We start from the raw sequence: 24,477 nt of genomic DNA, 5'->3' as shown, positions 1-24,477 counted from the left end.
GGTGCACGAGGTAGGAAACCATACACAATTTCAAAAGGGCACATCTTAGTAGTAGAATGCAATGAACGATTATAAGCAAATTCAATATGAGGCAAGCATTCTTCCCACATTTTCTTATTATTCTTCAAAACAGCCCTAAGCATAGTAGACAATGTTCTATTGACTGCTTCAGTTTGTCCATCAGTTTGGGGGTGACAAGTAGTACTAAAAAGCAGTTTAGTCCCCAACTTAGCCCATAAACATCTCCAAAAGTGGCTAAGAAATTTAGTATCATGATCTGAAACAATAGTATTTGGCACACCATGCAAGCGAATAATTTCACGAAAGAACAAATCAGCAACATTAACAGCATCATCGCTTTTATGACATGGTATAAAGTGTGCCATTTTCGAGAACCTATCCACGACAACAAATATGCTATCCCTCCCCTTCTTTGTTCGAGGTAAACCTAAAACAAAGTCCATAGATATATCCTCCCAAGGAACACTAGGTACAGGCAAAGGCATATATAAACCATGAGGATTGAGTCGTGACTTAGCTTTTTGACATGTAGTGCAGCGAGCAACAAAACGCTCAACATCCCGTCTCATCTTTGGCCAGAAGAAATGTGTAGCAAGTATATCCTTCGTCTTCTTCACGCCAAAGTGTCCCATTAGTCCTCCTCCATGCGCCTCCTGCAACAACAAAAGACGAACGGAGCTAGCTGGAATGCATAGCTTGTTAGCACGAAACACAAATCCATCGTTAACGACGAACTTGTTCCATGTTCTACCTTCTTTACAATTCTGCAATACATCTTTAAATTCAGCATCATGCACATATTGATCTTTGATGGTCTCCAAACCAAATATTTTAAAGTCAAGTTGTGAAAGCATAGTATAACGACGAGACAATGCATCAGCAATAACATTTTCTTTACCCTTTTTGTGTTTAATGACATAAGGGAAAGTCTCAATGAATTCAACCCATTTAGCATGTCTACGGTTCAGTTTTGCTTGACTTTTAATGTGTTTCAAAGATTCATGATCAGAATGTATAACAAATTCTTTGGGCCATAAATAATGTTGCCATGTTTCTAAGGTCCGAACAAGAGCATATAATTCTTTATCATAAGTAGAATAGTTCAGACTAGGCCCACTCAATTTTTCAGAAAAGTATGCAACAGGTTTGCCATCTTGTAATAACACACCTCCTAATCCAATTCCACTAGCATCACATTCAAGCTCAAAAGTCTTATTAAAATCAGGAAGTTGGAGTAAAGGAGCATGTGTCAACTTATCTTTCAATACCGTGAAGGCTTCTTCCTGTGCGGTACCCCAAACAAAAGGCACATCCTTCTTTGTAAGCTCGTTGAGAGGTGCAGCAATGGTGCTAAATCTCTCACAAAACGCCTATAGAAACCAGCGAGTCCAAGAAAACTCCTCACTTGTGTGACCGTTTTGGGCTGCGGCCAACTCTCAATAGCTTCAATCTTGGCTTTATCAACTTCAATTCCCTGTGGAGTAACAACATAGCCAAGAAAAGATACTCGGTCGGTGCAAAAGGTGCACTTCCCAAGGTTACCAAACAAACGTGCATCACGTAGAGCAATAAAAACAGCACGTAAATGTTCCAAATGTTCTTCCAAAGATTTGCTATAAATCAGTATATCATCAAAATAGACTACCACAAATCGTCCAATGAAAGCACGTAAAACTTCGTTCATTAGTCTCATGAAAGTACTAGGTGCATTAGTTAACCCAAAAGGCATGACTAACCACTCATATAAACCAAACTTAGTTTTAAATGTTGTTTTCCATTCATCTCCCAATTTCATACGAATTTGATGGTATCCACTACGCAAATCAACTTTGGAGAATATTGTAGAGCCACTCAATTCATCAAGCATATCATCTAGCCTAGGAATAGGATGACGATAACGAATAGTAATATTATTAATGCCTCTACAATCAACACACATACGCGACGTACCATCCTTTTTAGGCACTAGTATAATAGGAACAACACAAGGACTAAGAGATTCGCGTATATAACCTTTGTCGAGCAGCTCCTGTACTTGACGCATAATCTCCTTCGTCTCCTCTCGATTGGTACGGTATGATGCACGGTTGGGTAGCGATGCACCGGGAATTAAGTCAATTTGATGCTCAATCCCTCGAATAGGTGGTAATCCCGGTGGCACGTCTTGTGGAAAGACGTCAGCGAACTCCTGCAAAATGTTAGTGACAGCAGGGGGCAAAGAGGAAGGCACGTCCTCGAATGAAAATAATGCCTCTTTGCACACAAAAGCATAGCAAACAGATTTGCTGAAATCTAGCTCATCAATATCAGATTTTGTGGCAAGTAAACATGCACTTTTCAATTTAATTTCAGAAGCAACACTAGATGGTTTATTATTAGGTTTCATTTGTTGCTCAAATTCTTTTGCCACAATCTGATTTTCACTCTTATTTTTCTCCTGTTTTGCTTTATTAGCTCTATTAATATCATCTTTCAAAATGGAATCAGGAGTCATAGGAAGCAAAGTAATATTTTATCCTTATGAACAAGAGTATACTGATTGTTTCTACCATGGTGTACAGAATTTTTATCAAATTGCCATGGTCTACCAAGTAATAAGGAACATGCTTGCATAGGTACCACATCACAATCAACATAATCAGCATATGTAGAGATACTAAAATGCACACGAACAGTACGTGTTACCTTAACCTTGCCACGGTTGTTGAACCATTGGATGTAGTCAGGATGTGGATGTGGTCTTGTGGTGATAGATAGCTTCTCCACCATCTCCATGCTAGCCAAGTTGTTGCAGCTCCCTCCATCTATGATGACGCGAACAGAACGTTCCTTCACAACTCCCTTTGTATGGAACAAATTATGCCTCTGATTTTGCTCAGCTTGTGTGACCTGCACACTCAAAACACGTTGAGCAACTAAACATTCATACCTGTCAGCGTCTTCAGGAGCCATGTATTGCGTCTCATGATCAGAATCATCTCCACCGTGTTCTTCATGTGTAATAAGAGCCAAAGTCTCCTCATCATAGTCACTAGTGGACTCATACCCACCATCCTCAGTAGCAATCATCACACGCTGAGATTTGCATTCTTTCGCATAATGACCTCTTTCCTTACAACGACGACAAATAATATCACTTGTGTGCCCTGTTGATGCCATCGAAGAAGAAGAGTTCTGTGTAGGCCCGGTAGGTGTGCTCTTGGCAGATAGTGGTGGTTGTGCCTGCTTTCTTGTATCACGGCTGGAGGTGGCACCTGATGGAGGTGCTGGTGCAGTGGAAGTAGAGGATGCACGTGGTGTCCATGATGAAGGTCGACCTGCAGAAAAGTTAGTTCGCGCCAATGCTTGTCGATCCTGCACTTCACGTTCAGCTTTACAAGCAAGATGGGATAAACGAGTGATATTGTTATACTCCGTATACTCTAGAATGGTCTGAATCTCTCTATCTAATCCACCAATAAAACATGCAAGCATAGCTTCATTCTCCTCAACAATACCACATCTAATCATGCCAGTTTGTAATTCCTGATAATATTCTTCTACAAAATTTTTCCTTGTCTTAAACGCTGCAATTTTTGAAGTAATTCACGTTGATAATATGGTGGAACCCAACGAGTACGCATAGCTATTTTCAAAGCAGCCCAGGTAGCTGGAATAGGATATAATCTACAATGTTCAGACCACCAAACACATGCAAAGCTAGTGAAAGCACAAACAGCAGCAGGAACACGTCTCTCCTCAATATATTGTAAACATGTAAATCGTTGTTCAATTTCTAACTCCCAAGTAAGATATATATCAGGAACATATCTACCCTCAAATGGTGGAATATTCAATTTTAGTTTAGGAAGATGGTCATGTACCTCAGGTGGTGGTGCGGCCCTACCGTTGCGATGATATGCATGAGGACGACCTGGTGGTGGTGGTGCTGGTGGTTGCACGTAGTTCTGATTTTGGTCAACCTCATCCTCGTAATGGTCCACCACCTCTGCAGTAGCAGCAGGAGCTAGAAAAGCATTAACAGCGGCACCAGAAGTTTGACCAGGCTCAAGGGGAACGCGCTGTGCTCATCCCACTTGATTTGGAAGGCGATGTTGTTGTTGTTGTTGTTATTGTTGTTGTTGTTGTTGTTGTTGTTGTTGTTGTTGTTGTTGTTGTAGAGGTGCGACAGGTGCGGAGGCCGGTGGTTGTGGAAGACGCACGAGCAATTCATTAAACTTGTTATCGAGCTTTGTTTCGAATGCCTTCTCAATGCCATCTATCTTTTTCATGGCCTCTTCAAATTTGTTTAGCACATCTTCCACTTGTCCACTCATCATTTGCTGAAACTTATCATGTAACTCTTTGTTCGTCATGTTCTCCCAGTCAGTCTCGTTGGCTTGTGATCCTGCCATGGTTAGCAGCAATAGAAACACACAAGAATATGATCCTACGGACTACTAGAAAATGGCGGTGGTGGGGTGTCACAAATCCGTCAAACAAATCTCAAATTCTTACCAATTCTTACCTAGCAGCAGGTGGTGAACGGCAACCGTTGTAGTAAAAACTCTCAAAGCTTGGATAGAGCGATTACCAGGGAGAGTCAAACGCACGACGTAGATTTATGTGGAGCTAGGAAGGCTTATAATATGGTAGCAAAAAGGGTCAGCAATAATCAATTCAGAGATGCAAAGTTGAATAAACGCTCAACGATGGTACTATGCTGGTCCTAGACTAGACCGTGCTAGACACGCGAGCCTAGAACACTAACAAAATCACGGCGCTGCACGTAAACAAGGGAAAAGCACACTCTGGAATTTTTTTTCGCTCTATTTTTTTGCGCTCTTTTTTTTGCGAAAAATCACGATAATGGCGATTGTCTCATAACTCTTCCCAGGTCAAAATGACAAGATGGGCACAAATTTTTTTTGACTATTTTTTTTTGAAATCAGGGCAACGACGACGAAAAAGTGCGACAAAAAATCACTATGATGGCACGTGGCTCAAAAGACTCAGAAACACCTAAAAATAGGATAGGGAAAAATATTTTCGGTCGCCGAAATTTTGGCCTAAAAACTGCCCGGGGGTATCCAGACTCTTTTTTTTCGAAACCTACTCAGGCAAGAAAACACGAATCGGAAAATAGATGGATCTCGAAAACAAACCTAATATGAAAAGAACTCGGATTGGTGGTGGATATATGGTGGTAGGATATGGCCGCGGTGGTGGTATATGGTAGCGGTGGTGGTATATGGATACGGATCAGTTGTGGTATATGGATACGAATCGGTGGTGGTATATGGATACGGATTCAGAGCGGTGGGGGATAAGCGGTGGTGGTAGATGGCAGGGGCGATGATGATGGTGCGGCGGCGGCGTGACAACTTATGACCAGAACTCGAAACTCTAAAAGACTAGACTCTAAGACCAGCAACTAGACACGACGATCCAACCGCAAATTCAACAAAGAAAAAACCCTAAAAAGATTATGCAAAGGCTCAGATTGGTTCGGATATGATGAACTAACCCTAATTTTTTATGGCTTTTTCGTGGACTGTAGGTATGAAGAATAGACTCGATCTAAACTACGAAAAACTGTAAAATCTCACCGAGCAACCTGGAAATCTGATGCCACTTGATAGAGGCGAGGGTGTCCCAATGTTTCGATGGGATAGCTATCATTTTCTGAGGGAGTCGACTTTGACGACCCGACTACGAACGTGCGAAGACGTCGCGCCTTAGCAATCGCTAAACCAACTTCCGAAGGGTTATTGACCACGCCGGAGCACGATCAACCTGACCACGAGGGTCTATTTCCTGCGAGCAAACGAAGAACAAGCAAGAAACTGAGATTGCAATCTGGATATTGCGAATAAAAGAGGAAAGCTTTATTAATGAAGGTGGGGTTCTGTGACGTCTTGGTCTGGTCGTTGAACACAAACGAAATACGCGAAGTTGCAGCTATGGCGAACTTTTAATCTAAACAAAACCCCCAAAGTCTAAACGATGCCCTAAGGGCTGTATATATGGAGGAAGAGGGGGGAATTTCGTGCCCCTTGGAGGAGGGGTCCGAAACCAACCCTAACTCTTGTTTCCCCACACATACGGACTCTGAAAACAGCCTATATTCAAGTATTTCGAAAATACATGGGCCTGGCCCAAAAATAAGGTGACGCAGCACCTAGAATAGCCTCTGGATGAAAATTATGAAGTGGCATCTTGTATATTTCGTCCAAGGCTTCATGCACTCATTATGGTGGCTTCAAAGTCCTGAAATCATCACTTGAAACTCTGTTCTTGTCTCCCTTGTGCATGCCATCAACTCCATGCTTGTTCTTGTTCAACTGTTCATCCTTCTAAGCTAGGCCCTTTATTTGTAAGCAAAACAAATGTATCCAATTTAGGCAACATCATATTCTCATGAACATTAGAATCATTACAAAGAAACGAAAGTACCTGGTAATTTAATTGGCGTGTGCGAGCTCTAGTAATCGGTCCAGTATGTATAGTAGCAGGGGCTGTGGGTGTAATAATGATATTGATGTCCTCATCATCAGGTCACCATCTCTACTTATTGTTCTTGGATCTTTGTTGGTTGCAGATAGAAAGATGAAGAAAGTGGGAGGAAGACAAGCTGCTGGTTTGGCTATTTGGGGAAGAACGGAGATGTGTGAAGTCTTGGCAATGGCTTGCTCTGCTCTCTCTCCTTTTAATATCAGAAAACCATCTTCCTTGGCTAGTATGGCTGCCCATCCCCTTCTCCATTGTTCTCATAGGTGCTAGCTTCTAATTTGCTGAAGGTTGAAGCCCATACATAGACTATACTGTTGACCAATTGACTATTAATCTATTGTGCACGTGAGAGTGGTGGTCAGTGTGTCTTAAATGTGTCCCGTTGTCCTAGTTGACTCAAAGATATTTTGTGTTGGTCTAAGTTTGGTCTGGCATTGTTGTATAGGTTAACTGTAACACCCCGCATGTAACTTTCCATATTTGTAACTCCGACTCTTGCCATTTTCGGCTATGTGCTATGATATTCTCTCCGTGGTCGGGTTTTGTCTTTCGTTTTGCATTTTGTTCATGTCATGCATTTCATATCATGTCATCATGTGCATTGCATTTGCATACGTGTTCGTCTCATGCATCCGAGCATTTTCCCCGTTGTCCGTTTTGCAATCCGGCGCTCCTATCTCCTCCGGTGCACCCCTCTTGTTTTCTTTCGTGTGCGGGTGTCTAATGTTCTCGGAATGGACCGAGGCTTGTCAAGTGGCCTTAATATACTACCCGGAGACCACCGGTCAAGTTTCGTTCCATTTGGAGGTCGTTTGGTACTCCAACGGTTAACGGGGCATCCGCAAAGTCCATTTATGTGTCCAGTCAAAACCCCCCTAAAAACCAGCCCAAAACCCACCTAACTCTCTTCCATACTCTAGGTCGTTCGATCACGATCGTGTGGGCGAAAACCGCACCTCATTTGGAGCCTCCTAGCTTCCTCTACCTATTTATATGCCTCCCCTCCCGAAAACGAATCGCAGACGAAACCCTAAAAAACTTCCCTCCGCGCCGCCGGACGCGTCCGCCGTCGGCCGGACGAACCGCGCCGCCGCCCCGAGCCAGTGGCGAGCCGCCACATGGCATCCGTACGCCGCCGCCGCCGAAGCCCGCCCGGGCCCGGGGCAAGCCCTCCCGGACCGCGCGCCCGAGCCCCGCCGCCTGGCTCCGCCCGAGCCGCGCGCCTCGCCTCGCCGCCGCCGGCGCCGCCGTGCTCGCCGGCCGGCCCCGCCGCGCCGCCGCACCAGTGCCCGCCGCCGTCGCCGGCGCCCCGTCCGCCGCCGACCGCGCCGCCCTCCACCTCTCCGGCCTCCTCCTCCTCTCCACGGCGCTGCCCCGCCGCCGTCTCCTCCTCCTCTCCATCGCCGGCGACGAGCCCGAGCTCGCGCCCCAGCCAGATCCGATCGAGAAGGCAATGTACAGTTGACTTTTCCCGAACCCTAGATATTTCTAAGTCCTTTTGATTTCCAGCAAGTGCTCATGTTCCTCAGTGCGTAACTTCTTGCATGTAGCTCCAATTCGCGCGTGTAATATATCAAATTGTTCGTCTCGTGATGCTCTACATTTTGTTCAATTGCACCATGTTCATTAGAGGTCATCTTGATGCCCAAATCTCTGTTGGAAGAGGGCTAGGTGCTGTTGAAGTTTGTTCCATGTTGCTAGTTGCAGGTGAAGTTGAAGTTTGTTCCATGTTGGAACATGGATATGTTGGGATATCACAATATCTCTTATTTAATTAATGCATCTATATATTTGGTAAAGGGTGGAAGGCTCGGCCTTATGCCTGGTGTTTTGTTCCACTCTTGCCGCCCTAGTTACTGATATACCGGGATTATGTTCCTTGAGTTTGCGTTCCTTACACGGTCGGGTGATTTATGGGACCCCCTTGACAGTTCGCCTTGAATAAAACTCCTCCAGCAAGGCCCAACCTTGGTTTTACCATTTGCCACCTAAGCCTTTTCCCCCGGGTTTTCGCGAGCCCGAGGGTCATCTTTATTTTAACACCCCCCGGGCTAGTGCTCCTTCGAGTGTTGGTCCGAACCGAGCAGCCTGCGGGGCCACCTCGGGGAAACTCGAGGTCTGGTTTTACTCGTAGCTTGATTTATCCGGTGTGCCCTGAGAACGAGATATGTGCAGCTCCTATCGGGATTTGTCGGCACATTCGGGCGGCTTTGCTGGTCTTGTTTTACCATTGTCGAAATGTCTTGTAAACCGGGATTCCGAGACTGATCGGGTCTTTCCGGGAGAAGGTTTATCCTTCGTTGACCGTGAGAGCTTATGATGGGCTAAGTTGGGACACCCCTGCAGGGTATTATCTTTCAAAAGCCGTGCCCGCGGTTATGAGGCAGATGGGAATTTGTTAATGTCCGGTTGTAGAGAACTTGTCACTTGACCCATTTAAAATACATCAACTGCGTGTGTAGCCGTGATGGTCTCTTCTCGGCGGAGTCCGGAAAGTGAACACGGTCTGTGTTATGTATGACGTAAGTAGGAGTTCAGGATCACTTCTTGGTCATTGCTAGAAGACGACCGTTCCATTGCTTCTCTTCTCGCTCTCTTTTGCGTATGTTAGCCACCATATATGCTTATTGCCGCTGCAGCTCCACCTCATTACACCATCCTTTCCTATAAGCTTAAATAGTCTTGATCTCGCGGGTGTGAGATTGCTGAGTCCCCATGACTCACAGATTCTACCAAAACAGTTGCAGGTGCCGACGATGGCAGTGCAGATGATGGGGTCGATCTCAAGTGGGAGTTCGACGAGGAACGTGGTCGTTACTATGTGTCTTTTCCTGATGATCAGTAGTGGAGCCCAGTTGGGACGATCGGGGATCTAGCATTTGGGGTTGTCTTATTTTTATCTGGATTTTGACCGTAGTCGGTCTATAGGATTGTATTTTGGATGATGTATGATGATATTTATGTATTGTGTGAAGTGGCGATTGTAAGCCAACTCTTTATCCCATTCTTGTTCATTACATGGGATTGTGTGAAGATGACCCTTCTTGCGACAAAACCACTATGCGGTTATGCCTCTAAGTCGTGCCTCGACACGTGGGAGATATAGCCGCATCGTGGGCGTTACAAGTTGGTAATCAGAGCCATCCCCGACTTAGGAGCCCCTTGCTTGATCGAATCGCTGGCGTTGTTGAGTCTAGAACAAAAATGTTTTGAGTCTTAGGATTATATATATCGGAGAGTAGGATTCTTTTTACTCCTCAGTCCCTTCGTCGCTCTGGTGAGGTCTCCTGACGTAGAAGTTTTGACTATTCTCTCCTCAAATTTCACAAAAAAAAAAAATTTGGATCACGCGGGTATCTTGGAATCGTTCCGATGGTTTTGTGATGAGAACATTGTTCTTGGTGCCTCCTGACATTTAGGGGTTGTGACAGTGTCCCGGGGAGTTGAGCTCCGAGGTGTTGTCGTCACAATTTTATCGTTGCAGTTCTGGAATACCTGAGTTTCGCCGACATCGAAATCTCTTTTATGCAGTTGTTGGTGAGATCACCTTGACGCCACCCAGTACTGGGGCGGGAGTTCGGGAGTATTGCCATAACTTGTATAACGGATGTTTTTCGAAGGTTGAGGTAAACGATTTCCGAAGGTTTCTTGGTTATGTGTTGACGGATGGATACAGCTGGATCTAGGGATTGCTAGTTTGGGTGATATATATTGTGTCCCCTGTATCCCCAACACCAGATTGCATAACCAGAAAGTTTCGGGAGTTTATAAGTGGGAATTCAAGTAGCCTTAGGATATCTTTCCGACAGACGCATGATATGAGATTGGGGTTCGACGTCTAGTGGTCCGCCTGTACACGGTTGGTTTTACAGTGGTCTCGTAGTGTCTTAAAGAGTCCATGGCTATGCCGACTCGGGGACGCTTCGTATGTCATGTGCACAGCCTTGTACATGATGGTGATGTACGATTGAGCCCGTGTGGGCCCCACCACGAAAACTTCGGACGAAACCTCTATCATATGTTTGTTCCGGCTTATTATGCAAGCCAATACTTTGTTTTGTTTTGTATTGTGGTATTCGAGTTGCTTCGAAGTTATACGTTGATTCCATATCTTTTTCAAGTGGCTTCTCAACTTATGGAAGTGTGATGATTTACTACGGAATTCATTCATTCATCTTCGTTCGAATGTTTATTGTGAAGACTATATGTTGCAATTTCTATCCGTTGATTCTACTTATCTATTTGTCTATCAAGATGCTAACGGATGTCACCCTCTTCAGGATGGCTCCGCCAACGCGTCAGAATCCGGATCGCAATGAAGGGAGTCAAGCGAACCCTCCGCCACCACCTCCGCCTCCGGAGGCATGGCAAGCTATCATGGCAGCCACCAACGCCAATGCTCAGATGATTCTGCAACTCTTGCAAGAACGTACTCAAGGGCAAGGCAATCAAGGCAATCAAGGTCAAGGCAACAATCAGCCTAACTTCGCTACACTCAACCAGTTTCTCGCAAATCAGCCCAAGTCTTTCAGCTACTGTGCCGAGGCCACAGATGCCGATGATTGGCTCGTGGACATCAACAAGCATTTTGAATGTAGCAATGTCAGGCCTGAGGACTATGTCAAGTTCGCTTCTTTCCAACTCAAGGACCAAGCTGCTGATTGGTTTCAGCAATACAAAGATTCCAGAGGAGGTCGTGTGATCACTTGGACTGACTTCTGTTGGGACTTCAAAGCGCACCACATTCCACAAAGTGTTGTTGAGAGCAAGCGTGAGGAGTTCCGCAATCTCAAGCAAGGCAACATGTCTGTGTATCAATACAACATCCAGTTTCAGAAACTTGCTCGCTTCGCTAAACAAGACGTTCCTGATGAAAAGAGCATGATTTATCACTCCAGAGGTGGCCTTAAAGAGGATCTGCAGTTAGCTCTCGTTCTTGTTGAGCCTACTCAGTTTGACCAATTCTATAATATGGCATTGAAGCAAGAGGCTGCTCAGCTCAAGTGTGAGGCTTCTAAGAAGAGAGTCAGGGACGCAGTTCAGTCTTCTTCTTCCTCACTTGTGACAGCTAAGCAACAGAAGTTCTGGTTGCCTCCTCCTCCTCCGTTCCGTCAGCCTTACCAGCAGAAGAACAAAGGTGGCCATGGTTCTTCCAACTCTTCCAACTCTGGCTATCAGAACAAGTCTCAGAATCAAGCTCCAAAGTCCAATGCTCCTTATCACCGTCCACTCTCAGAGGTGACTTGCAACAAGTGTCAGCAGAAAGGTCACTATGCTAACAAGTGCTTCAACCAAAGGCGCCTTCCTCCTCCTCCCCCTGTCAGATCTTCCAGCAATGCAGTGGTCAAGCATAATCCAAAGTCTGCAAAGGTGAACATGATGAATGCAGCTCAAGCGGAGGAATCTACTCATGTGATAATGGGTAATCTCTCAGTTAATGATATTCCTGCAAAAGTTCTTTTTGATACTGGTGCTTCGCTTTGTTTCATGTCAAGACCGTTTTTTGCCAAGCATGAATTCACTTGTTCTCATTTGAGTAAACCCATGGATGTCGTTTCTCCGGGTAAACGTTTGAGTTCTAGTATGATGGTTCCGGATGTTTCCATCAAGATGGGTGACTATGAATTCCAGTCTTCTCCAATTGTTCTTGGTGACTCGGATATTGATCTTATTCTCGGGATGGACTGGCTTTCTAAGCACAAGGCTCAACTTGATTGTGCTGCCAGGGAAATTCAATTGACACACTCTTCTAAGGATGTGATTATTTTTGCCGCTCGTGATGAAACCATTCGGTTTTTCTCTCTCAATGAGAAGGGCAAATTGAATCCCATCTCCCAAATTCCAGTCGTTTGTGAGTATCAAGATGTCTTTCCAGAAGAGCTTCCGGGTATGCCTCCTCATCGGCCAGTTGAGTTCGTTATCGAACTAGAGCCTGGCACTGAACCCATTTGCAAGCGTCCATACAAGCTTGGTCCCAACGAGCTGAAGGAATTGAAGAAACAGCTCGATGAACAAGAGCGTCTGGGTTTGATCAGACCGAGTTCTTCCCCATGGGGTTGTGGTGTTCTTTTTGTCAAGAAGAGGATGGCACGGACCGACTTTGTGTCGACTACCGTCCATTGAACAAGAAGACAATCAAGAACAAGTATCCACTTCCCAGCATCAATGAGCTATTCGAGCAACTCAAAGGTGCTAAAGTATTCTCCAAGCTTGACCTTCGTATGGGTTATCATCAGATTCGCATTCGTGAAGAATATATTCCCAAGACAGCATTCAGAACAAGCTTTGGTTGTTATGAATATACTGTCGTGTCTTTCGGCCTTGTCAATACTCCTCCAGTGTTTTCTCGGATGATGAATTTCATCTTCAACCCCTATACCAATGAATTCGTCTTGGTGTATCTCGATGATATCTTGGTTTTCTCCAAGAATAAGCAGGATCATGCCAAACATTTGCGATTGGTGCTCGACAAGCTCAGAGAGTATCAATTCTATGCGAAGTTCTCCAAATGTGAGTTTTGGCTTGATGAAGTTCTTTTCCTTGGTCACATCATCTCTGCCAAGGGCATCGCTGTTAACCCCGAGAAGGTGTCCGCAATTGTGAATTGGGAACCTCCTCAGAATGTCAAGCAGCTCCGCAGTTTTCTTGGTCTTGCAAGCTATTGCCGAAAATTCGTTGAGAATTTCTCCAAAATTGCAAAGCCTCTTTCCAACCTCCTCCAGAAGCATGTGAAGTATGTCTGGTCTCCTGAGTGTGGCATTGCTTTCAACACTCTCAAAGAGAAACTCGTCACCGCTCCTGTCTTAACTCCTCCTGATGAATCCAAGCCTTTTGAAGTTTTCTGTGATGCTTCTCTCCAAGGTCTCGGTGCTATGTTAATGCAAGAGAAGAAAGTTGTGGCCTATATCTCTCGTCAGTTGAAGCCCACCGAGAAGAACTACCCCACTCACGATCTTGAGTTGGCGGCAGTTGTACATGCATTAATAACGTGGAGACATCTCCTATTGGGAAGACAAGTGGACATTTTCACTGATCACAAGAGTCTCAAGTACATCTTCACTCAGCCCAACCTCAACCTCAGGCAGAGTTTACACACTGACCACGTGAGAGTGGTGGTCAGTGTGTCTTAAATGTGTCCCGTTGTCCTAGTTGACTCAAAGATATTTTGTGTTGGTCTAAGTTTGGTCTGGCATTGTTGTATAGGTTAACATAGTTTGGTCTTCCTATATTTTTTTCAAAGATTTGTAGTACACCTGTACAACTGTACTGTTTGAGGTGTATGGATATAAATGTATATATTTTAGTGGTTATGCTTGTTGAAGAAGTCTGAGATGTATTTGCTTAATATATTCTACTTAATTATCTAGTTAAGGGTGGAACCACTATGTGAAAATACAGGTCGTTACATCCTACCCTCAGAAAAATATTTCGTCCTCGAAATCGAAAACTTACTTAAAAAGATTGCGGTAGGTAACTCGTATGTCTTCCTCCTTCTCCCACGTAGCCTCGCGAACGAAGTGATTCTTCCATTGAACCTTGTAGAACCGCATGGTCCTTGTCCTGAGCTTGCGGTCTTCAACTTCTAATATCTTCAATGGGCGCTCTTCATAGGTCAGGTCTGTCTCTAGATCAATCCTCCTAGTCTGACAAATGTGGTGGTGGCTTGTTGCATTTCTTAAGTTGAGATATGTGGAAGACATTGTGAGTCCTTGATAGGTGTGTGGTAATTCCAACTTATAAGCAGATTTCCCTTCTCTAAAATTTTAAAGGGCCCAACATATCTAGGACTTAGCTTCCCTTTGATTCCAAAGCGTCGAACCCCTCTCATAGGTAATACTTTTATATACCCCTTTAAGTTCATAATCTACTTTCACTATATTGGCAGCTAACCAAACCATCCCGAGGATTATTTCTAACCCTGCCATCTCTATGACATGCAGGTTTGCTAAAATGTTGGTGTTGTGGATTATTATTGGTTGATTTCTGCGTGTTGTCTCTACTGTAATCTTCCCTCCAGGTGAGTTAACTCCTAAAGCTTTTTTCCAACGGTGTGCATGCTCTTATTCACGAATTCTTGGGAAATAACTAAGTGTGTGGCACCGGTGTAAAATAACTATACCAACTGAAGGAGGAATGAGTGGTTTACCGATGACAACATCTGTAGCTTCTCCTAGTTGCTCTGCAGCCACATAATTCAGCCTTGGCTGTCCTCCTACTTGTCCTCCACGCCCAGCTCCTCTTGCCGCATAGTTCATAGGTCCGCCTCGTCCTTGCCCAACTAGTGGACGATGCCCTTGAGTCTGCTGCATAGGTGGCCTTGTAGGATTTGCTGGAGGAGAGATGCAATTGATCTTGTGGTGTCCTGGTCTCCCGCAATTGAAGCAAACTCCTGTACCCATCATACAATCTCGAGTAGCATGACCCTTTCAACATTTCCCGCATTTAGGAACAAAGATTGGCTGAGTAGGAATAGGCCGTGGTGGTGGCATATGAGGACGCACTGGTCCATGCATCATAAGACGTGGGTGTTGCATCATGGGGCATGGATCTACCCTTGCTTTCTTCCTTATCTCTTCACTTAGGTTGGCATGCTCATTCTCAAGTATGAAGGCCCTATTGACAAGGTCTTGAAACTGGGTGATCCCGTGAATTGAGAGGTGCATTTTCAGGAATGGATGCAGCCCCTCCATAAACTTCTCCACTTTCTTGGCTTCAGTGTTCACATAATTTGGAGCATACCTTGCCAAATCATTAAATTGGTTCATGTAGTCGTTTATCCTCCCGCTACCTTGAGACAGATTGCGAAACTCCCTCTTTTTGATATCCATCTTTCCCTTTGGAATATGGGTCTGACGGAAATTCTCCTTGAACTCCTCCCAAGTGATAGGCTGATTATTTGCTCGGTTAAGGTTGAAATTTCTCCACCAAGCTGCTGCTGGTCCAGTTAGCTGGTGTGATGCATATCTCACCTTCTCTTCATCTGAGCACCCTACGGTTTCCAGGTTATGTTCTACTTCTAACAGCCAGTCATCTGCCTCTAGTGGAGAATGTGGGTGGCTGAGTTTTCAGAAATTCTCCCAAGCTAACTCCTGCACCGGGTAGGTTTGCTCCTCCAGGAACTAGTCTTGTGAGTATTGCTTCGAGGAAGTGGTTCTGGTTCTCTTGGGACTCCCTTCGAGAATTATCCATGAACTTAAGGACATCTCCCAAATTGCCTTCTCCACTCATAAGTCCAGAAGTTCCAGCATTGCCAACTTCTGGGTTGCTTGGAAGTTGCACCGGTCCAGGTAGAGCACTTTGATTTTCTGAAGATGGAGTACCCCCATGCTGATCATGGGCGCTTGATCCCAACCGAAAGACAAGGTCTTGCTCGGTCAAGCCATTGTTATCCATCCTGCATTTTTTGTCTAGTTAGTTGGTTACTTCTTTGCATGATTATTGATTCAATCAGCAAGCACAAGTGCAAGTGATATCAATAAATATCATGCTATCCTTAAATTTGCAGTAACCAAACATGAAGTTTAATTCTGGTGGCAAATGCCTCTTACTAACCAGAATGATACAACTCCGATTACTCTTGTGTCTCCCATAAGATGATGTCAAACATTTTACTTTTGCCTAATAGGATTATGTTATCCTCTGTGTTACCACTAAAGCACACAATAGTAAGGTACTATGAGCCTACTAATGCACACAAGTTATATACTACGGAACAAGCACTTATATTACAACCAGTACATCACATAAGTATTAGTTAAGGGCATAACTACATTACAACTACAGCACACGCCACATAGGGTTCAGTTCCTACTAGTACATAGGCGACATACTCTAGCATTGAAGTTCAGGCATATCTTACATAAACACACATATTCAGGCTGCCACTACACTAACTACTGCTGATCCCAAAAGATTAGTCTATGGCCAAGGTGTTTCACGCCGAAGAGTTTGGCAGATTGGAACTTGATTAGGCGATGCCGCTGCCACCGCCATTGTTGCTACCGCTGCCACTTCCATTACTTTCGCCGCTGCCACTTGCGCCAAGCCCAAGTACCCTTGCATAGGTAGCAGCCTCCCTGTACTCCCTCGAGCTGACACTCATGTGTGGGTGGATAAAGTCAGGTTGGTGTAGTCGTGGATTAGGGAAGTGGGGTAGCTGTTGCTGCTCTATATCAGACTGTAGGGCTGGTTCAGGTTCAGCTATATGTTCAGGTAATGGCTGGGGTGGTGTAGGTGGTATGTCTGGTGAGGGTGGAACTACTGGCTCATCTGGGTTCTCTACTTCCTCAAGTTCTTCCGGTTCCTCTGGTTCTACTTCCTCTTCAACATCACTTGGTACTATTATAGGATTAAGTGGACCTCAGCATAGCATTTAGTGCTTCCTGAAGCATAATCCCGTCATGTTCGCTCATCTGATAGCATTGATACTAGAATTTGGTTGCTTCTTGACGCCTAATAAGCTCTTCCTTCATTGTATGGTACATCATCACATCAGCAATCCTGGCCATGGTAGAAGTGGTGCTAACTGTTGCGGCAGGTGCATGCTGAGCTGATGAAGACCCGACACCCAGGCTTGCTACTCTAGGTCCTTGCTGATGGTTCTGCCCAAAACTTCCAGAATCAAGTGCTGGCAAGTCACGATATCCGGTAGTGCGCAATTTCTCTCCAGAGCGTGCTCGCAGTCCATGCATAGCTTCTTTGGCAACCTCCTACATGGGTAGAGTGTCATCGGATGATCGCTGCATTGTGGAGAGCTCCACATAGAAGTCCATGTCCGATGGAACACCGCTAAGCACCAGTACTACGCGTCTGTAGGAGTGTGTTCCATCATCTGGTATCTCTTCAAAGAATTGTGGACATGGTGCCCCAAGCTCCTCCATCATTTGCCAAAGTAGTAGGACATGTTGGCCACGAACCCTTGATGGTGGAATTCTAATTCAAACCATCCTGCAACAGGCTTCCAATTAGCATGGTAGTCATCTAAAGTTACTGGCCACAATGATATATTCTGGGTCTAATTACTTGTGCAATATAGCAAGTATGGGTTCCAACTAAAGTATTCTAACCGTCTCTAACTATCTGCGTGGCCCTCGAAAACCTGGCACTGATACCACCTGTGATGACCCGTGTCATTATTATTATAGATAATGACACTGTCCTTGGATTATTTCTGGACAAAATATTGTCTTGTCAAATAATAATCCATGTTAGAGATATGCAACATGGAAATAGCTAGAGATGGTCTCTTATATTACAATATCATGCCACGTGGGGCTAAAAGTCTCAAGTAGGCTTCTCACATGTTCGCTAGTTCCAACAACGGTACTAGATATATAGTGATGAAATAGTTCCTGGATTACATAGCTAGCTCACAAGTTACTTGTTCATCCCAGCCCCCATATGTGGCATCCAGATCATACATAGCACTAGATGGATCCACATCTAGGTCCCCTGTGTAGTTGTAGCCATCACCATTGCTCTCCTCACTTGGTCCAGTAGGATTCTCATACAAGCTTTGCTCTAAGAAAAAGATGATTAATAGCAAGAGTGAGTACAAAGTACTCATCAAGCTCAAATAGCAGAATGCAACAGTCATGATAGCTCAATATAAATCAACAAGTCATACCTCAACTCACAACTTTCAAAAATAAACATTTGTTGCAGAAGTTTATTTCAATTTATAAAAGCTATCAAACACTCGTATTGCGAGATAGACCACCAATAGGTCCCCGTAGTCTCCAATCCAAGAGACTGGCATGAATTCATGTTTTTCTTTAACTCTGCAGAGTTTGTATCACTTTACACACAGAGCTCGAAACCATAATTGCCATATGCATTTCCTTAGTTGCGAGAAATGGTTCAGAACCTAAGCTTTTTCCCATTTGTATATTATATCTCCACCTGGCTAGTGGTCACTAGCCGTTGTGTCGGGTTTCAGAACCCGCACTCCACCAACACTTAATATATAGCGCTTGCTAATGCACCCATCCGGCATTAGTATTGGGCTCAACTCGCCTTAGATGAGACCATGGCTGATACGGTTGTAGTACGGCACATAAAACGAGTGGAAGTTATTTAATCTTAATATCATAGCCATATGTAGAGGGCCCCACCTTCCAATGTGTCCATCCCGATCACCCTCTATCCACCAAATAATTATAAAAAAAATGGATTAGCTGCTCCATCAGCTAACCCAACTATTTGCCAACACTCATTCCACACAATTTATCTCAAAACATTTTATGCAAGTTGATGATAAGATAGCGGAGAATAGTGTTTTTGAAAAATAGTTCTACTCAACATGATCAAGGAGAGCTTGCCTGAGTTCTCGTACTCAGACCCGAACTCAAATTGCTTCTGTGGCGCTTCCTTCTCCGGGTCTTGTTTGCTTCCTGCAATTCAGCAAATATATATATACTGATACTAAGTCGAGTGAATAACTAAAATAAAAATACGTTGGTGCAGTGTGGTTATCCTACGGTCACCAAGGTTTTAAACTTGTAAAATCTTGATACAAGATATGTTATATTTATCAGTGTAGTGTGTAACTAGCATTATTCACATGTCATCAAATTAACTAATTAGTACTAGTAGCCTGGGAGTGTACCGTGACATTTCAGCTTAGGCTAAGTGGCTCTTTCTCTCTCCTAGTACTATTACCCATTCTGAACCGAATCAACACACACACTAGTACTAGTGCAGCCAGAACACAAGTAGTACACGCATGCCCTCCTCTGTTTCTTCTACACCTTGCCCAGATCGAGCAGCACGCCAGCGACGGGAAAGATGCTGCTCCGCCGCTGCCGGATCCTCAAATCTCTCTCTCTCTCTCTCTCTCTCTCTCTCTCTCTCTCTGATGTAAATCCCCATATGTCCCCCATGGATTCATCCCTAACCCTCAAATCCTCCTCTGATTTTGGCTTGCAGGTGAGGCTCTCGTTGGGATGTGATTCCGCTGCTCCAGATCGAAGTCGCCGGCTTGGGCGCCGCCGTGATGCTGGATGGTGCAGGTCAGAGCTCCAGTGCGTGGCCATGGAGCAGATCGAACATATGTGCAGGTTAGTGATGCCTTGTTCCTATCCCTAATATTTTTTTTATGGTTAAAGTTCTCAGATTTAGTAAATTAATTTAGTCTCATGTGCATGTGTGTGTACTGAACCAATTCCTCTTGTGCAAGATGTTGGTTTACTTGATCCATTTTATTTTACTTGATTAAGGCATTATCCATGCTTTCTTGTAATGTTGATTTTAAGATCTGTGATAGATGATATTACTGGGATGATTTAGCTTTTGTGTGCATCTATGAAGAAGTTGTGAGGAATATTGTGGGTGCATCTGGGTTAGGCTTCTTTGTGAGTGTGAGTGCTAAAGGAATGACAGAAGAAGAAGAACTCACCTTTCTTCTTTTGCCTTCTCTGCTGTTCCTACTAGTGCTGCTCCTACTTCCAGATCCCAGTCCAGTAGGCTAATTTCTTGCTCTAGCCTTCCTCCTTTGATCTACTATGATTTCTCAGGTCACCATCTCTACTTATTGTTCTTGGATCTTTGTTGGTTGCAGATAGAAAGATGAAGAAAGTGGGAGGAAGACAAGCTGCAGGTTTGGCTATTTGGGGAAGAATGGAGATGTGTGAAGTCTTGGCAATGGCTTGCTCTGCTCTCTCTCCTTTTAATATCAGAAAACCATCTTCCTTGGCTGGTATGGCTTCCCATCCCCTTCTCCATTGTTCTCACAGGTGCTAGCTTGTAATTGGCTGAAGGTTGAAGCCCATACATAGACTATAATGTTGAACAATTGACTATTAATCTATTGTGCACGTGAGAGTGGTGGTTAGTGTGTCTCAAATGTGTCATGTTGTCCTAGTTGACTCAAAGATATTTTGTGTTGGTCTAAGTTTGGTCTGGCATTGTTGTATAGGTTAACATAGTTTGGTCTTCCTATATTTTTTTTCAAAGATTTGTAGTACACCTGTACAACTGTACTGTTTGAGGTGTATGGATATAAATATATATATTTGAGTGGTTATGCTTGTTGAAGAAGTCTGAGATGTATTTGCTTAATATATTCTACTTAATTATCTAGTTAAGAGATGTATTTGCTTAATATATTCTACTTAATTATCTAGTTAAGGGTGGAACTACTATGTGAAAAATATGGGTCGTTACAGTTATGGGACAGAAAAATAAACTAGTCGAGTAAAACCGTAAATCTCTCACTGATAAACCTGAAAATTGATACCACTTGATGTGACGGCGGCTCGATCTTTCGATGAGAGTGGGTATAACTATCGATATGCCTCGACAATAGCTAAATCAATCTCCGATGGTTATTGACCTTGCCGTAGGCACGATCTACCTGAACAACGAGGTTCGAGTTTCTGCAAGCAACTGAATAACCGGCATGAACAAAGGTGAATTGCAATCTTAGAACTGCGGATGAAAAGTTGAGCACACAAACTAGATCAAAGGTTGGGGTTCTATTGTGAATCTGACAAGGCGATAGTCCTACACGTCTCGTAGATGCGAATTGTAGCGATGGCTAGATAATACAATAAAACCAAAGTCTAAACCCTAGAAGATGAGGCACATATAGAGGAAGATTACAAACCGAACTTTGGACGACCAAAAAGGACTCGCAGGCCCTTGGATTTCCTAACGTGGTCGTGGTTGATTTGGACTCTTGTGGATGAGGGGGTCGTCTCATGAGACCGGCCGGTCGTGGCTTTTTCAAGGTGTTAGATGGACCGGCCCATAAAAACGGATGTGCCCCTGGTGCATATTTGCATGGAAGACCTCCTCTTGTGTTGATGCCTCGTAGCATGCATGACCAGTTGGCTTGCTGAAATGTATGAAAACGCACATGCATATGCATTGTATCTTTTACATGGAAGCACACAACATGCATGATGCATTCTCCTTGTACGCATACATGTATGTCTTTCTATATATGTATGTTCCCTTTCATCGTCTTGACAAGTAGCTTGATAATTCCTCAATTATTCTCCATATAATAAAAGAGGTGATATATCTTTGTTTTCAACAATAAATAATTCATGAAATTATTGCTAATAGAAATCACCTTTACAATATGTGTTTCGCTTTATTTTTTGTCATATCTGTGGCAGCCATGTCCACATCACAAAGGCTCATAATTGGGATAGATGAGAGAGAAAGCAATGCAGATAGGGTTCCTAGTAAGGGGGTTGATACTACGCAAGTTGTTTAAGCAAAGGCCGGAAGGGACGAACATATCATTTAAAAACGAAAATGGGTGATGTAGTCGTGTTCCCAAAGGGAAAGTGCGACTTCCATCAAAACACAAAAGAACCACAACCAAAGCATGGTTTCATCTGAACCATTTCAAGGACTCGACTTCGCATCGGGGATACACGACCAATCCTACCTTAGGGGTTACAGACTGGCCTATCCTAGTCTCGAATGGTGTCTATGTGGTGGAATGCTCGGTCGCGTACTCTGGCTCTTCTAGGTCTTCCTCCTCGTTGTCATCCATCCAAGGTTCTTTGTCACTTGAGGGAGTGGAGGATTGGAGGAACTCAACATGGCATTGCTTCGCCAGTGGTGTGGTGAAGAGCTTACGGTAATCCTTTATGTAAATTGGTGTAGTTGCTTTGACTGCGAGAACCAGTGTTACCCTCCGGGGTAACGTGAAGAACCGGCTTGTTGGGGAGTCATTTTCCTTCATGAATACTTCCACATGGTAATCCGTCTTGGTGTTGTCGATCCAATGCTCATGGTAGGTGAAAGTGGTGCTCGGTGAAACTGGCACTTCTAGAGGCTATCTTAGAGAAGCGCGGGATATCCGGTAGTCAGGAGGTCTTCAGGTTTCGGCCATTTACAAAAGTTTTGAAGGGGAGAGGTTAATAAGGAGAAAACAATCTTAGGTGCATGTCATTTGTGCAAATAAATGCAAACAACAATTTTAAACATTTTTAACATGGGTGAAGGTTGCAAATTAATAATCTACATGAAATTCCAAGTATTTTACATATATAGTTTCTTTAATTCCGATGCACGGTTTGTGAGACGTTATATGCATGAAATGCATGGGTTTTTTCTGTAGAACAGTAAACTCGGGAAGTTAGCTAAATTCCCAGAACAGAAAAACACTCCACAGGCTGAAACTATTGAGCACAAGATAATAAGCTGCGCGCGCTGGCGGCAGATAGGCGGATTGCTCACCAAAGGGCCACTCGGCCGACTCGATGGTGGCGATGCAATGCGGGGGCGCCGGCGGCTGGGCCTTGGCTGGATCGAAGGAGAAGGTGAAGGGGGCGCGGTCAACGCGCGGTGGTCGTCGCAATTCAGGGGGATCGAGCAGGCGGGGCGGCTGTGCTCGTTTTAGGAAGAAGGTCAAGGTCACGACGCTGGGACTTGAAGTGGCAGGCGACTGTAACGAACCAACAAGAGGAGAGGATCGGGATCGAGCTGGTGAGGAACCAGAGAGGAGGAGGGGGACACTTGGAGAGGAAGAAGATGCTTTAAGAGGAAAGATTAGGTGAGATACAGTCCATCGATCACACGTGCCCTCTTGCTGCCAAAGGCGGCTAGCTTTAAACTCCAAGTCTCCACGCACACACGCACACCTACAGGTGGGGCCCGATCGCAGTTGCCAGGTCACACGGACAAGTGGCCAGGCGTGACACTCTCCCTCTATCGGATTCCGGGCTCTACAGACCCTTGATAGATTCGAACTCTGGGGTGCGTGCGAAGAACTCAACCTCCCCATTCTGCCAACTCGTCGATCTCACGGCCTAGCTTGATGAACTGGAAGGGAAGGGGACAAGGCAGTTTACCCAGGTTCGGGCTACCTTGCGGTGTAAAACCCTACTCCTGCTTTGTGATGGATTGGCCTCGAGGTGGGCTGAGGATGAACTTGTACAGTGGGGGAACAACCTCAGGAGGTGTGTTCTTGTGCTCGAGTGAGCTGGTGGGTGTGAGGATGGAATGGATCCGGATCCCTCTCTACGGTGGTGGTGCTGCTCTACTTATAGTGGCCTTGGTCCTCTTCCCAAAATGAAGGCGGGAAGGGATCCCACAACGGCCAAATTCGAAGGGACACAACTAGTACATCTTATCCTGACAAAAGGTAGTCTTCGCTTGCAAAGCCTCTGGTCGTGACGCTGTGGTGGGCTCGGCGATGACCTCCGTCCTGCCGTCCTGGCAGTCTTGGTCTTGTAGCACGGAAATGGAAACCTTTAGTTGATTCCTCGGGACTCCGCGCCTGCGCTTGCCTCCTTAGCACCAAAGAGGAAACCTGCTGCTCTGCGCCTGCCGGCGCCCGCCTGGCCTCGGTCATCATGGCTTGCATCATCCAAAACCTCACGAGGTGAGGGCTTGCATAGAAATCTCCGGTCCTCGGGAGCTAGCCTGAGGAGGCCGCTCCTCCCGGAGGTCTTGATGTCGTCTGCATCGTGAGGCTTGGCCCCTCGCGAGGGTCTTGATTTGTTGGTGCTGAAGATGGGCCGTACCAGGCTGCCAATGGAGCCACGCGATGGGCCGCAGGCAGGCATGTCTGGGTACCCCATTTCCTAGAACGCCGATAGTAGCCCCCGGGCCCAAGGTGCGCTCGAACTTGGCTTCGAGGCGAAGCCAAAGGGCAAGTGCGGAGCGCCGCGGGCCCCAACCGCCTACGGCCTCGGTCGACGCGTGGCGCTTGATGGGACATGGGCGTCTCCGCTTCCCCACGCGGCCTCAGCAACCGTTCGACTCGACGAGAGCCTGCTGCATGCAGAAAAGCCATCATTACTGGGGATCATGGAGGCCGGCGGTTGGCCTCCCTCTGGCTATAAGTGAGGGGAGGGGCAGGGCCCCCTACTCATCTCCATCTTCTCGCTACCCGCTCTTCCTTCTTCATCTTTGTCTCCCCGTCTTGCCGTAGCATCCATGGCGCCGACGAGAAGGTTCTCCGGTGCCGAAAAGGGGAAGGCCCACAAGGAGGGGCCGGGT

General features: G+C 45.2%; 1 long non-coding RNA gene across 1 annotated transcript; it reads left to right on the top strand.

The window, feature by feature from the left end:
- Positions 1-19,155: 19,155 nt before the first annotated feature.
- Positions 19,156-20,550, top strand: LOC123167171 (uncharacterized). The gene is made up of 2 exons (XR_006483835.1): positions 19,156-19,571; positions 20,072-20,550. It is a non-coding gene; the product is annotated as an uncharacterized lncRNA (long non-coding RNA).
- Positions 20,551-24,477: the final 3,927 nt, after the last annotated feature.

The sequence above is a fragment of the Triticum aestivum genome, chromosome 7D (genome assembly GCF_018294505.1).
Source record: "Triticum aestivum cultivar Chinese Spring chromosome 7D, IWGSC CS RefSeq v2.1, whole genome shotgun sequence".
Taxonomy (NCBI): Eukaryota; Viridiplantae; Streptophyta; class Magnoliopsida; order Poales; family Poaceae; genus Triticum; species Triticum aestivum.
The sequence above is the reverse complement of the archived record's forward strand: the minus strand, read 5'-3'. Positions and strand labels throughout refer to the sequence as shown.